This window comes from Neophocaena asiaeorientalis, unplaced genomic scaffold, assembly GCF_003031525.2.
Source record: "Neophocaena asiaeorientalis asiaeorientalis breed wild unplaced genomic scaffold, Neophocaena_asiaeorientalis_V1.1 scaffold273, whole genome shotgun sequence".
NCBI lineage: Eukaryota > Metazoa > Chordata > Mammalia > Artiodactyla > Phocoenidae > Neophocaena > Neophocaena asiaeorientalis.
The window spans coordinates 541,016-556,173 of NW_020171827.1; the positions used below are offsets into that span (position 1 = coordinate 541,016).

General features: G+C 40.7%; 1 protein-coding gene across 1 annotated transcript in view; it reads left to right on the forward strand.

Moving 5' to 3' along the window:
- CDKAL1 (CDKAL1 threonylcarbamoyladenosine tRNA methylthiotransferase) overlaps positions 1-15,158 on the forward strand; it is a 624,055-nt gene that overhangs the window by 485,925 nt on the left and 122,972 nt on the right. The window lies entirely within an intron of this gene.

Consider the following 15,158-nt stretch of genomic DNA (forward strand, 5'->3'; position numbering starts at 1 on the left):
AAAAAAAAAAATCGACTGATTTCTGAAGTGACATGAGGATGAGAGAATGGAGAAGATTGAGCTGTATATTAAATTGTCTTCTGGTTATCAAATAAAGACTCTGTCATAAAGGCCAAGGATAAAAAAGAAAATGTGCATGTTTAATACATGGAACAAAAATAAGTCTATTTTTGACGTAGTACTAGAGGAGAAAATAGGTCAAAGAGCCCAGTCACCCCTGAAATGAATTTTAGACTCTTATTATTGATGTGATGGGGCAGAGAGAGATATCGGTGATGGTCGAGTTGCTGATAGAAGTGATTTTTTTACAGTAGGTGCTAAATTAGATGTAGAAAGTAGGAGCGTTATGAAACCTACATTGTCATGTGTGACCTTCCAGGTCCCAGTTGTGGAATCATAATAAAAACGAGTTGTGGGCTTATCTAGCGATTCAGCAGTAACTGGCACAGAACAATTTTCAAGCTTCTCTTCAAATGGGGTGATACCAGAGGTTATTTGGGGTCATGAAAGAGGTGCATTGGTTTTGATCAGTTTTTAGAACTGTAGAGCCGCTTATCTGTGGGTCAGAGAAATTTAGTTTCCTCCATTCTTTTTTCATCATTTTCCCCCTTGGGTGCGATGTGGATTAGCTTCTGGAAGCCAGGATGAGGCTCTGAGCGTTAATAGAGTTTGTGCAGATCCAGACTGTACAACCCTATGTATTTCACAGTGTTGGGCTCCAAGCTCATTGAACGTTAGATTTAGTAAAAGCATGTTACCATCTGTCTGTAAATGAAAGGAAGAAAAGTACTTAATGACAATACAGAAGGACGTAGGACTCCAGGACACTAATTAGAAAAACCCACCCCGCATTTATTTTATCCTCTCGCAAAGTATTATTCTCTCATAGTTACATCTCTAATGTGACTTACTATTTTTACTTTTTTTCAATTATATAATTTGTCCTTACTAAAGCAATTTACAGGCATCAGACGTTGTAACAATAATAAGTAGAAAAAAGTTAAATAAAACCGTTTGTCCCTGCCCTCTCCCTAATTTCAAGTAGTTTATAGCATAGTAAACCTTTGAAGGTAAAAATAAAGACGGTGTAGCGCATAGATGGCAGCAGATTTGTTCCCTCCACGGTTTGCTGGGTTGTGGTGATGAGCCAGACTTCGAGAGTTTTGACAGTGTCACTGGTGATTCCAAAATACTGCGGTGAGAATAGTTGTCACATGTTAAAGGAATTTTTTAAATTTTAGAAATAACAGTGAAACCTCTCATGCATTGGTAATGTTTATATGTATGATTGGTCTAGAAATTCTAAAATTGTGTGAAAACAAATTTTACAGGAATCAGATTAAACCCAGTTTTCTTTCCTTTGTCAAACTGCTTAGCTTCAGATTAACCACAGGGACGGGGTGGGGGAGATGGAGGACCTCGGTGGGGAGGTAATATTTATTCTTGCACAGCCAGGTGTTTGGGGGTACGTTATAAAAGCTAGTATCGAATATATGGATAGCAAATCAGTTATCTGACTATATTTTGAACTGTTATTGGTTGTTTTATTTACCTATTTATTTTTAAGGTAAGAGTAATCCATGACTTAACAGCTGTTGATTTTGTCCTTTCCTAATATTTTTCTACCTGGCAAAAGATACTGGTGATGTCATTCCCCTATCCTGTATATAAGTTGTCAGAGAAAGGAGCAAGCATTTATGAGAATGCAGACGTGCTAACACAAAAAAGTTGTGCATATATATAAGTTGACTCAAAAGCGGAATCCCGTGGAAATAAGTTTCAGATTCTGGAGTTTTTATGTTTATCTTCTTAAAGTACCATTTATAGTTATAAAAATAATTCTATCCAACATAAAATAAATTTGCATTTGACTTAGTAATCTGTGTACAAACCATAAACAGGTCATTCGTTAGTACAGCCACTTAATAAGCAGTGTTACAGCCAATGTTAATACCCAGAATTTTTGCAATTCATTTAGCAAACATTTGGTTACTGTGTTCCTGGTTGTGATTAAGTGTGGTAATTATTTCTCCCGCTAGTTTATAAGTTCTGTTGAGTCCCGTGGCCTCATCTGACTTGCTGTCTGTCTTCACTGGTCCTTAGTATGGCCCCTGCAGCAGGATGGGCACACAGTCAGTGCAGCAAATGAATGAATAAGTGATACTATTAAACCTGAAGGTTTTTTAAAAATTTATTTTATTGGAGTGTAGTTGATTTGCAATTTTGTGTTAATTTCTGCTGTACAGCGAAGTGATTCAGTTATACACATATATACATTCTTTTTCATATTCTTTTCCATTATGATTTATCACAGGATACTGAATATAGTTCCCTGTGCTGTACAGTAGGATCTTGTTGTCCATCCATTCTACGTATAATAGTTTGCATCTGCTAATCCCACACTCCCAATCCATCCCTTCCCACCACCTTGGCAACCACAAATCTGTTCCCTCTCTGTGAGTCTGTTTCATAGATAAGTTCATTTGTGTCATATTTAATTAATTTATTAATTAACTTAGTAGTAGTAGTAGTATTTTTTGGCCACATGGCATGTGGGAATCTTAGTTCCCCGGCCAGGGATCGAACCTGCACCCCCTGCATTGGAAGCACGGACTCTTAACCCCTGGACTGCCAGGGAAGTCCCTGTGTCATATTTTGGATTCCACATATAGGTGGTATCATATGGTATTTGTCTTTCTCTTTCTGACTCACTTTGCTTAGTATGATAAACTCTAGGTCCATGCATGTTGCTGCAAATGGCATTATTTCAATTTTTATGGCTGACTAGTATTCCACTGTATAAATGTACCACCTCTTCTTTATCCATTCCTCTATGGATGGACATTTAGGTTGCTTCCATGTCTTGGCTATTATAAATAGTGCTGCTGTGAACATAGGGATTTAATAGCTAATTTTTAAAGCTCAGAGAATGTATTTTAGATATAGAGGGTGAGAATGAAGACAGAAAAACTGGTGGGAGGCTCTTATGAGGAATCAGAACAGCAGCTATCTCCTCACAGAGGAATAACCAAGGAATGCTGAGGTGGCCTCCGTCCACAGAGGTACCCAGATTACTCAGGGGGCAAGTGATTAGAGTCATATAAGGTGGGGGCAGCAGAAATCTGTAGGGAGAATGAGGACAAAGGAAGCTGCGGAAGCTGAGGTTATACAAGTTGAGTGTTGTATTCACAGATAGAGAGCCTGGAGGGAAAAGGTGACTTGGGTGGCTCATTTGAGGGTCTAGGAGACTCAGTGAAGATTAAACCAAAATGTTGTGGGATGAAGAGGGTGGCAGCATTTACTGAACAGCTCCCACACGCAAGGCACTTTAATAAAGCCTTGTGGAGGGAAGAGGTGCTACCCAGACAACCAGGACATGGCTTCTGCCCCAAGGAGGCAGTGACACACAGGGAGAGTGGTGAAGCGAACTGTGGAAGTACGTAATTTAAAAGGTTCTTTCTGTTTGCGGGAGGGAGGGGGATCCAGCAAGAAGGATAGGATCTTAGAACTGGGCTTTTCAGAATGAATTTAATACATGGAGATGGTAGGGAAGGCATTCCAGGCTAAGGAAATAGCATTAGCAAGATGTGAACTCAAGAAAATGTGGGGTCAGCCAGGAACAAGACATTGTCTTTGGTGTTAGTGGGGAAAGTGGGCCAAAGCCCTAATGCAGTACTTGAAACTTGATTCTCTGAGCACGGGAGCCCTTGCAGGTTTTTAAAGAGGAGAGTGACAGCAGACAACCATGCATTAGAAAACTCACTCTGGCCTTAGGACAGAGTTGGGTTAAGCATTGGTTCTAAACCCTGGCTTCACGTCAGCCTCACCTGCAAAGATTTTTAAAATTCCAAATCCCAAGCTGCACCCCAGATCAATTAAACCAGAATCTCTAATGATGGCACCCAGACATCAGTATTCTTTAAATCCCCCTGTGATGCCAGTGTGCAGTCAGGATTGCATGCCGATGATTTAAAGCAGGGCTTGGCAGCTTCTTTCGGTCAAGGGCCAGGTAGTAAGTATTTTTGGCTTTATGGGCCCTAGGGCTTCTGTTGGAGCCATCCCAGGCTGCCATTGTCCACAGAAGCAGCCACACGCAATATGTGTATGAATGAGCATGGCCGTGTGCTAATAAAACTTTACGGAAATTTGAATTTCATATAATTTTCACAGGTAACCAGTATTCTTGTTCTGTGGATTTTCTTTCCCCGCCATTTGAAAATGTAGAAACAAACTGCAGACCGCCCAAAACTAAGCAGCAAGTCATATTTGGCCCACAGACCCTATTTTGCCAGTTCTTGACTTAGAGGGTGACAGTTGGACTCAGGTAGTCCAGGAAAGAAAATATTACTACAGTAATCCAGATAAGAGGTCAAGTTAAGTCTCTTTTGTGGTTCGTTGGAAGGGCAGAGTGAAGATAAGTGATATTGAATTGATATTCATAGCAACTCACGTTCTCATGTGCGACTTTGGAGCGCCCAGAAGTTACTGTACAGAGGATCTTGGAAGGAAGCGTTGTGTGTGGTGTGTGGTGCTTAGCCCCCTTTGACTTTGTCTTTTTGCAGGGATTTGTTTTACATTGAAAGGCTGTTTCTTTTCCAACTACTTGTAATGGCTTTTCGTTTCGGCAACACCTAGCACCACAAACTGGTTAAGTCTCCTTCCTTAGGTGCCAGCCATGCCTTTGTTTTCAAAGAATGACCTTTCCTTGCAAACAAATGTTCTCTTTAGAAAGTAAGGTGAGCTTGATATAAGGAGATATGGCTACTTACCTTTTATTTTATCAGGTACCACTGCATTAATGCAGAATTCCCTCTTTGCATTTTCTTCCGGCATTTGTTGCTTAGTTGAGGATCTGCCGGGATAAACGGTGCCACTTCTCCTCCACCTCCCGCGCTACGAAAACGAGAGGCTGATTATTGCACCTTCGTTCCACGGAGGTTACTTTAGAAACCGTAAGGCCAGGGAAAAGTTTCCCGCCGACACTGCTGTGCTTTAAAATCAGTGCTGCGTTTCCACGTTGGCCTGGTTATTTTACTTGAGCACCATTACGGTTGGGTGAACAAATTCACTTACCCATTTTCTAACTTCCCCTCTCAGAAGTCTGCTGTTTCAGTGTCTTCCAAGAATGGAGGTTATACTGGGCCCCGCACTGTGAGGATTGGAGAAACTAAAGAACATGGTAACTCTCCTTGAATTTGCTGTAACAGGAGGGAGAGAAGGAAATTTAGGACTCCAGCCAGCAGCGTTCATTGCCATTTCTGTTATGTTGCAGATCTTACTGGAAAGTGAGAGGTGAAAAAATAAATAAAGCTTGATTTTTATTTTTCCTACCATCCTCCCAGTAGAGTTGTTTCTCATAGAACACAGAAGTATTATATATATGTACCATATAAAGGAAAAGCAGGTGATATTTTGAAGTTTGTGTGTTTCCCTGAGTATCTTGGGGTATTTTTGATCACCAAACATATTTCACATCACTGACTCTTTTAATTGATTTCTAAATTTGGGGGTCGACTGTTTAAATTCCAGGGACTTGTTTTTCCTTCTTCTCGGTGATCTTGAGTGATTCTCATCATCTTAGGGACACCAGCCAAAAACCTACGATATAAAAGTGAGGTTGTGATTGAGCGCTGATAATGTCAAGTGCTTTTAATTAAGCCTCTGATGTTTTATACGTTGATAACAAAATAAAGGTTCAGATTTATTAAATTAGCTTTCCACTGATTTTTAAAAAGCTCCCACCACACAGGGAACTAAATATGTAAGAGCAGCCTGTTCTCTGCAGCCAAAGCCTCAATGTGCCCCAGAGGAATTCCTGCATAGAGTCCATTTTTAAGTAAAGGAAGAAGTCAGGAAATAAGGCAAAGCTATAGGCATAATATGGAGATTAAGAATGGGAATGCCTGATAGAATTCACAGCCCAGGATGGCAACAGCTGAAAGACAGTGTGGAACTGATAGAGAAGAATAGACGTTAACAGTTGGAAGAGACCTTAGGGATCAGCTTGGCTAGTGGTTCCCAACTTTGGCTGCTCATAGGAAAACTCAAGAACTTTTAAATGATACACTTGCGTAGGTCCCACCGTGCCAATTAAATCAGCATCACTAGGGATTAGGACCAGAGCGTGCATATACTTTAGAGGCTCCCCAGTGATTCTAACCTGCAACCAGGGTTGAAAACCACTGGCCTAATCCAACTCCTTCATTTTACATATGAAATCCAAAGCAGATACCCGGCCCAGTAGTCAGAGAGGTATTATTTGCTTGGATTTTAACCTTAATCTTCTTGTGTCCTTATATTCCCTATGCAATCATATCCCCTCTCCCGCTTTAAATTACACCAGTAGGCTCATGACTCCCAAATCTCTCTTCTTTTTTTTAAATTGAAATATAATTGATTTATAATTTTGTGTTAATTTCTGCTGTACAGCAAAGTGATTCAGTTATACAGTACATATATATACATATTCTTTTTTTATATTCTTTTCCATCATGGTTTATCACAGGATATTGAATATAGTTCCCTGTGCTATACAGTAGGACCTTGTTGTTTATCCATCCTGCATATAATAGTTTGCATCTGCTAATCCCAAACTTCAAGTCCATCCCTCCCCCTTGGCAACCACAAGTCTGTTCTCTATGTCTGCGACTCTGTTTCTGTTTTGTAGATGAGTTCTGTTTTGTCGTATTTTAGATTCCACATATAAGTGAGATTATATGGTATTTGTCTTTCTCTTTCTGACTTTCTTCACTTAGTATGATAAACTCTAGGTCCATCTGTATTGCTGCAAATGGCATTATTTGGGGTTTTTTTATGACTGAGTAGTATTCCGTTGTATATATGTACCACATCTTCCTTATTCATTCATCTGTTGATGGACATTTAGATTGTTTCCATGTCCTGGTTAATGTAAATAGTGCTGCTATGAACATAGAGGGGCCTGTATCTTTTTGAATTATAGTTTTGTCTAGATATATGCCCAGGAGTGGAATTGCTGGATCATATGGCACCTCTATTTTTAGTTTTTAAGGACCTCCATACTGTTCTCCATAGTGGCTGTACCAACAGCCACTTACATTCCCACCAACAGTGTAGGAGGGTTCCCTTTTCTCCACACCCTCTTCAGCATTTGTTATGCGTAGACTTTTTGTTGATGGCCATTCTGACCAGTGTGAGGTGGTACCTCACTGTAGTTTCGATTTGCATTTTTCTGATAATTAGGACCACATCTCTCTTCTTAGCACCATACACTTACGTCTGACTTCTCTCAGATTAACTCTCCAAATGTCACTATATTCAAAACTGAACTCCCTGCCCCCTCACCTCACCACTCAGACCTGCTTGTCAGTCTAGATTCCTTATCTCAGTGCAGGGTACCTCTCTCCCCTCAGCTGTCTGCGTCAGAAATCTTGGAGTCATCCTCTGCTCTCCCCTGTCGTGTACTCCTGTCTAACCAAGTGCCGCCTGTCCTGCCTCTTAGCTCTTTCTCACGCCCATGCCACCTACTCCCCTTGCCCCTCGCCGCCTTTGGGATGGTGTCATTTCTGCAGAACCATTGGACCCTCTTCTCGCAGTCTTCAGCCTCTAGCCTCGCTCCCATGCTCCATCTCTAACAGCGTAACAAAACTCTTTCTGCAGCTCAAATTTGATCATTTGTCACATTTCTTGCATTGTGTGCTCTAATCATTTAGCCATTTCTTTGATTCAACAAAGCTACATCTTTTTTCTCTGCCTCAGCATTCCTATACTCGACCTACTTTCTTAGAGTATAAATGGCATAATCTATCTATAGACTCAGTTCTTTTCTTTCTGCTTTTATCAAAAGCTGACCTCCCCAGTACACCGTACTATTTTCCCTCTTCAACCAAATGCTGTCCCATTTCAGACTGAGTTTAATGGGGTCCGCATTGCCCACGCGCTGACTAGGGGAACCTGCCCCTGCAGGAAGCGTAACAGAAGATCCCAGAGCTGCCTCAGCCTCAGACCACATCCTTGGGAGCCACGGCCTGCACTCACCTCTGCAGGCTTCCTGGCTGCTTCATTTCTTATCCCCGACCTCGGTGTCTCTTACTGCTTTGCTTAGTCCTTAGACCTCACTGTGATTCTCCCAGTTCCTAGTTCACCAACAACCCTTCGGATTCTCAGTCTTTGTTATTATCTTGCAACTCTTGGCTGTTTCCACCCTCTTGCCTCGGGATACAGTTCCTGAGGTGGAATGCGTGTCCTTTCCGTGTCATGTAGTAACTGACCAGTCCTTGATCCCTAGCCGTTATTACCTGGAACTTGGACTCCAGCCTCTTGGAATGTGTTTAGAGCCACAGTCTCCTAGTCCCCACGGCACCATCATTGCCCCTGCGTGACACACAGGTCAGCTATTCAGAACCTGATCGTCCGATTGGTGAGTTTCCTGGGCTCCTTATTCTCTCGTTCTTACTTCGCTGCTGCGACTCGCCACTTAATCCGTTAACCGCTTCTTAGGCTCTCTGCCCGAAAGGGAGCAGGAAAAAATAAGTGTGTTGAAACTCTCCTTTCTTAGCATATCATTTATACTTTAAAAAAACAAAAACAAAGAGAACAACTTATTTTAGTGGTTGCCCTAGAATTTGCAATATACATTTACAGCTAGTCCAAGTAAAAGAAATCCACTTTTACATAGGATGATAAAACTTCACAGGTAGTATGAATACCTTGTAATAACAAAATAACCCTAATTCCTTCCTCCCATCCCTTGTATCATTGCTGTAATGTATTTCACATATACTTAAGCATACATAATCAAATACATTGTTGCTATTATTATTTTATCTGTTATCTATCAGATCAATTAAGAATAAGAAAAATAGAAATTATTTCACTTTCACTTACTCCTTCCTCAGTGCTCTTGCTTTCTTTATGTAGATTCAGATTTCTGACATATATTATTTTCCTTTTCTCTAAAGAACTCCTTTTAACATTTCTTGCAAGGCAGGTCTACTGGCAGCAAATTTCCTAAGTTTGTCTGAAAAAGTCTTCATTGTTCCTTCATTTTTGAGAGATAATTTTGCAGGGTACAGAGTTCTAGGTTGGTGGATGTTTTGTTTTCTCTCAACACTTCAAATATTTCACTCCACCCTCTCCTTGCCTTCATGGTTTCTACGGAGAAGTTAAATGTAACTCTTACCTTTGTTGTCTATAGGTAATGTGTTTTTTCCCCTCTGGCTTCTTTCAGGATTTTTTTCTTTATCTTTGATTTACTATAATTTGAAAATGATATGCCAAAGTGTAGTTTTCTGGGCATGTGTGCTGCTTGGTGTTCACTGAGCTTCCTGGATTTGTGGTTTGGTGTCTGACCTTAGTTTGGGGAAATTCTCAGTCATTCTTGTTTCAGATATTTCTTCTTTTCTTTTCTCTCTTTCTTCTCCTCCTGGTCATTCCATAACCACATATGTCATACCTTTTTTAGTTATTCCACAGTCTTTGGATATTCTGTTCTCTTTTCTTTCAGTCTTTGTTCTCTACTTTGTAGTTTTTGAGGATTCTAGTGATATATCATCCTCTAGCTCAGAGATTCCTTCCTCAGCTATGTTCAGTCTATTAATAAACCCATAAAGGCATTCTTCATTTCTGTTACATTATTTTTGATCTCTAACATTTCTTTTAGCTCTTTCTTAGGATTTCCATCTCTCTGCTTATATTGTCCATTTGTTCTTGCTGTCTGCTTTATCCATTAGAGCCCTTAGTGTATTAATCAGAATTTTTTTGATAATTCTAACATTTCTGTCATGTCTGGTTGTGATTTTTGCTCTATCTCTTCAAATTGTGGGTGTTTTTTGCCTTTGGCATACCTTGTGATTTTTATTGCTAGTCGGATGTGATGTACTGCTTAAAAGGAACTGCCTTTAGTAATGTGGCAGGATGTGAGAGGTGGGGAAATAGTCTCCATTCCTATGATGACATCTCAGTCTTTTAGTTAGCCTAGGCCTCTGGACTGTGCACTTCTCGGTGTTTTTCTCTTCTCTTAGGTGGGATAGGATGGCTAGGTGGGCTGGAGTTGGGTATTCCATTCCCCAGGTCAGTTAGGCTCTGGTAATAATACCCTAGCAGGTTCAGCTTTGATTAGCTAGTTTCTCCTGAGGACAGACCTTGTTCAAAACAGACTGCACTGGTGTATTTCAAAATGCCTCCTTTTCCCTCTCCTTCTGCTGGAAGCCCAAGGGGATTTTCTCTGATATTTACTGTGGGAACCTCATTGAGCTTCTGCTAGTAAATCTCACAGCATTGGGAGGGCCCCTACTACTGAATCCCACTGGAGTCCTTAGCTCTTAGAGTTGTTAGCACCGGGCCTCCAACAATCCAGCAATTATAGTTCCGGTTTTCCTGCCGCAGCATTGGTTCCCACAGGGATTCTCTCTGCCTTGGGAAGCTGCCTTCCCGGTGATTGCCTGTTGGTCTCTCCAGTTGCAGCGAGGTGGAGGGGGGCAGGCGGGGGAGGGCAGTAGTTTTCCCTGAGTTTCTGGTTTTTCAGTCTTTTCAGCTTATTACTTGTGAGGACAGTGGTAATTTCCAAGTTCCTTACGTGTGGAACCAGAAATCAGAAGTCAGTACATTGAAACTCAAACATGCTCTTTTGTCTCCTTACCACAAAGTATGATGAGGATTTGTTGAAACATTTATATTTTATTATAATATACCTTAAGCATATCGAACTCTGAAAGCTTGTAGGTTTCATCATTTTTGCGAATCCATATGTAGAAATGACATTCATAGCGTTATTGCAGTTTTACCTTATAATCACACTATTTTATTTGAGAAAACTTTAATCCACAAGTAGCAAATGGGCACAGAAAACACTGAATTCGTTTGAGGAACCAGGAGAAGTTAAATTGGTGGATACTGTTAAAACTCAGTTGATTGTGTAACTTCATGTTCAAAATACAGGTTCTCATCACATGTGGAATGTCTTTCAGATCCGAGCTCTTTTGTTACATTTGATAAAAATTGAAATAATTACATCATCTGGAAATCTGAACTGTTAAAAATCCTCCTTTGGGGCCTTTAAATTTGTTTTGTTTTGTCTGAAAGGGAGTTTAAACATGGATATAAAAGGGGTCCATCAGTGAGTGTTTTCTGTCCTTGCAGAGTGAAATTCAAAATTCCTATAGGCGGGAAATGCCTATAGGATAGAGATCTTCAGATGTTCAGCTTGTCAGAAATGTAGAAACTTTACCAAATTTCCATACTGCCTCATCTTTTAAACCCAGCTGCAACCCACAGAGACTGCAGGACTCAGCATGTAGTTACTTTTTACCATCCTCTCATCTCTGTGGCCAGGACCTTGAGATTAATGACGAGGTGGACTTGAAGACACCTCGTACTGTTCTCGGGGAGATGTTTGCCATATTCATTGTACTTTGGCCACCCTCATTCCAAGTTCATCACACAACTTGTTTGACACGTTTACTTTTTGAACACTCGGAGAATTAACAGGTGGTTGCATGACTGAGATGTTTATTTTAACAGGCGAAAAAGTGGGAGGTAATTTAGACACACACTACGATGCAATAGGAAGCTACCTAACTATTCCATTTTTGGCTCAGCTTTTCGTTTCAGTTAAAACTGCTGACAGCAAGGCTCAACAGGTCTTGTAGCTTCGTATTGTTAACATTGTCTGCACGTGAGGAACTGACTCGCTAGCAATAATGACCATGCTTTAGTTACTCATACACCAAACCTTCTCCTTGGCTTTAGTGCTAGAACTTAGTAAAGGGTCTCTTCTCAGAGTTTCTGCCATCCGCAGTTACATTGTGAATACAGAAGGCTCTAAAAGCCCTACATCTATCTCAACATGCTCTAGAAAACAACTTGTAACATTCTCTGTCTGAATATAGAATGCCCAGAAGGCAAAATCCTACAAACAAGACAGCAAGACAGCTAATTCTTATTTTAGTTGATATGTTCATCCTGATGTGTCAGGATATCCATTAGGGTTGATTCTTGAGCTGTCTTCATTCAGTGAGCAGGAGAAACAAGGAATTCTACTGGACAGTTAGTTGTTCGTTTGATTTGGGGGTCAAGGGACTATTGCCAGAAGTGGCCATGGTCAGAGATAGAGATTCTAGGTGAGAGATGGCTGACTTTTCCTGTAAAGGGCCGGATAGTAAATACTTCAGGATTTATGGACTATAGGGTCTCTGTTGCAACCACTCAACTTCTGCTCTTGTAGTGTGAAAGCAGCCATAGATAATACATAAGAAAATGAGAGTGGCTGTGTTTCAATACAATTTCATTTACAAAAATGGGCAATAGGCTGGATTGGCCCAGGGGCTATCGTTTGTCAATCCCTATTCTGGATCCCAGAAGATACAGTTCTGGGCTATATGACTCTGACCTCACAGGAAAAATAGCAATGGTGTTCAGTTAACTGGACTAGTAACATACAACCTTCAGTATTCATAGCCAAGACTTTACTTCAGTTGTATATAATAAATTTGTTGTCAGAAAAAAAGGGCATTCCTTCCTCACTGTCTTCTTTTGGGGCTTAGTCTGAATAGTGTTATTTGCTTTTTATTTATACCCTACTTTCTTCCCCAAATAATAGAAGGTATATTTAGATTTTAGCTATCAAAATAAAGATATAAAATCCAAACCCACATAAAAAGGTCACATAAAAGAACCTCTGAATATTCCTTATCCACCTGCCAACTCAAGCTGGTAACTCAACCATTTTAGGGACTGATTGGTCCTTGGGACACCTCCTAGGTTGAATACTGATATGCTGCCTATTTTATCTTCTCAAGCATAATTTCCTTTCTGAAAATAAAATTTCCCCAGTGTTTTATATTGTCTCTTACCAAAGGAAGTGTTAATATCCGTCATTTTTCTTCTGATTGAAGTATAAGCCAAGAACTGTTAAACCAACTAAGTGGGTGTGTGGAAAGGAAAGAGAAAATTATAAGCTAATGAAAACTTTCGCGGGCAAGTGACCTGTTCAGAACAGATTCCAGGGCTTATAGAGCCAGGGGATTGTTTCCAAACTGTTAGAGATACATCTCTGCTCTCTAGAGAAAAGCAGTGTTAGATTACTTTCGAGCCCAGTGGTCAGAAGCACAGCTCAGAGCTGGACAGAGGAGGTAGGAATTTTAGCTGAGCTGCAGGGAGAGATGCCTGTTAGTGGGTGTCAGAATGTGGAAACAGGCCAAGTGAGCTGAAGGACTGCTAACTGGAATTGTGGCTCCGAAGACAGTTCTGAAGTAGGGAACTAATCTTTGGGAAAATGTGAGTGTATACAAATGACTCTAACATAAGGTCCTAATTCATATCAGCTCTGACTGCTGAGCCAAGTAGCTGCCCAAGGTCATATAGAACCTATGCCGGGGATCTGCCTAGACCTGTGGCGTAGGGGAGGTGTGACAGATGTGCTCATGAGGAGGCTGGAGTTTAAAGAAGGAAACACTTCCCTAGGAAACATGGGTACCAGGCAAGCATTAACAACATCAGAGTAGAGCCTGGAACAAACTGGGGGCAGCATTGAGGACAAAAAGGCCACTCTCATAACAGAATTTTAAGATGTGGTAGTGGGCTAACTCTATGATGTATAAAAAATAAATACAAGAAATAAATTCTATCTTTTTTTTTTTTTTTTTTTTTTTTTTGGGGAAGGGGGCCCCCCCCCCTCCCGGGGACGCGACACACGGGATCCCCCCACACCGGGGCACGAACCCGCGTCCCCTGCACCGGCAGGCGGACTCCCAACCACTGCACCGCCAGGGAAGCCCAAGAAATAAATTCTATAATCAACAGCTGGGATGATGTTCAGTATCTGTTTTTAAAATATCTATTTTCTAAATTTAAAAATGTTCTCACCTTTAAACGAAAAAGAGAAATTAAGAATTTCCAGCCTAAGCCACAATCCCTTCTTCTCTTTCACTCTTCATGAGAGGACACACTGGTCTAGTGTTTGGGGGAGGGGGCAGCTTGACAGTTTCTGTCAAGGTAATAAACATGCATTCCACTTGATCCTGCAACCTGACTACCATAATTTATCTTTTTTTTAAAAAATACACACACTCAAGCTGGCAAAGATGTTTGTGCAAGGATTATCACTATATTTATAAACTGAAATGCATTTCAGGAAAGAAGTTCAGATTTCAGAAGTTTTTGGATTTCATAACTCTGTCTAAGGGATTGCAGAGCTGGATATATAAGCATTTAAATTTGGCAAGGATAAATTGTGAAGAGGAAAAAAGTAAATTTCAGAACAGTGTATACGGAATGATTCCTTTTCTTTGGAAGTAATAGTAATCAATTGTGTGTGAAGATATATGCACAGAAGGTCTGGAACCATCCACAGAATTGCTCATGGTGGCTGTGGGGGGGTGGACAGATCACAGTGGATTAGTAAACAAGCTGGTTCTTATAGTTGACTCTCATAGGAGAACCGCACACTTCTCCATTGTCACAGGCACTGAGGAACAGGAGGTGGAGAAGCCCGGCTTCTTCTAATGACGACAACATCATTGGAAGAAGCCCGGCTTCTTCTAATGACGACAACATCATTGGAAGAAGCCCGGCTTCTTCTAATGACGACAACATCATTGGAAGAAGCCCGGCTTCTTCTAATGACGACAACATCATTGGAAGTGAAGAGAGGCTTCTCTGTTCATAACTGTGGATGAGACTTACATGTCATCATTACCGATACAATAGTTTTATGCCTAACTCAGGTATATTCATTAGTTTAACAAATATTTATTGAGGGCCTACTGTGTGTGAGACACCATATATATAACAGTGCCATATATACATATCTATGTCACTATATAGCAGTGACAGAACAAAGATAGCCTCACAGCTGCAGGCTCCAGCAGACAGACCCAGGCTGTGACCAGGAGGCCTGAAGTAGGCATATTGCTTGTTTAAATGGATGCATGCTAGTGCCTAACTCAGAGTAACTGAAGTTGGTGTTGCAATGAAATTGAAAGTGTCCTAAATATGTTTTTCTTTCTTTTCATAGTTTCTTCTTCATTTTAGTCTCTGAATTATACATTTATTATAAATAGAGTTTTACTTATGGAACCTTCTAGAAGGAGGTTGCCTGACTGGTCTGTGACAGTGATCCACATAGCCATCAAGTGGCATTGGTTTCCAGTTATAGCCATTTGTCCCAGGTTGACAGTGTA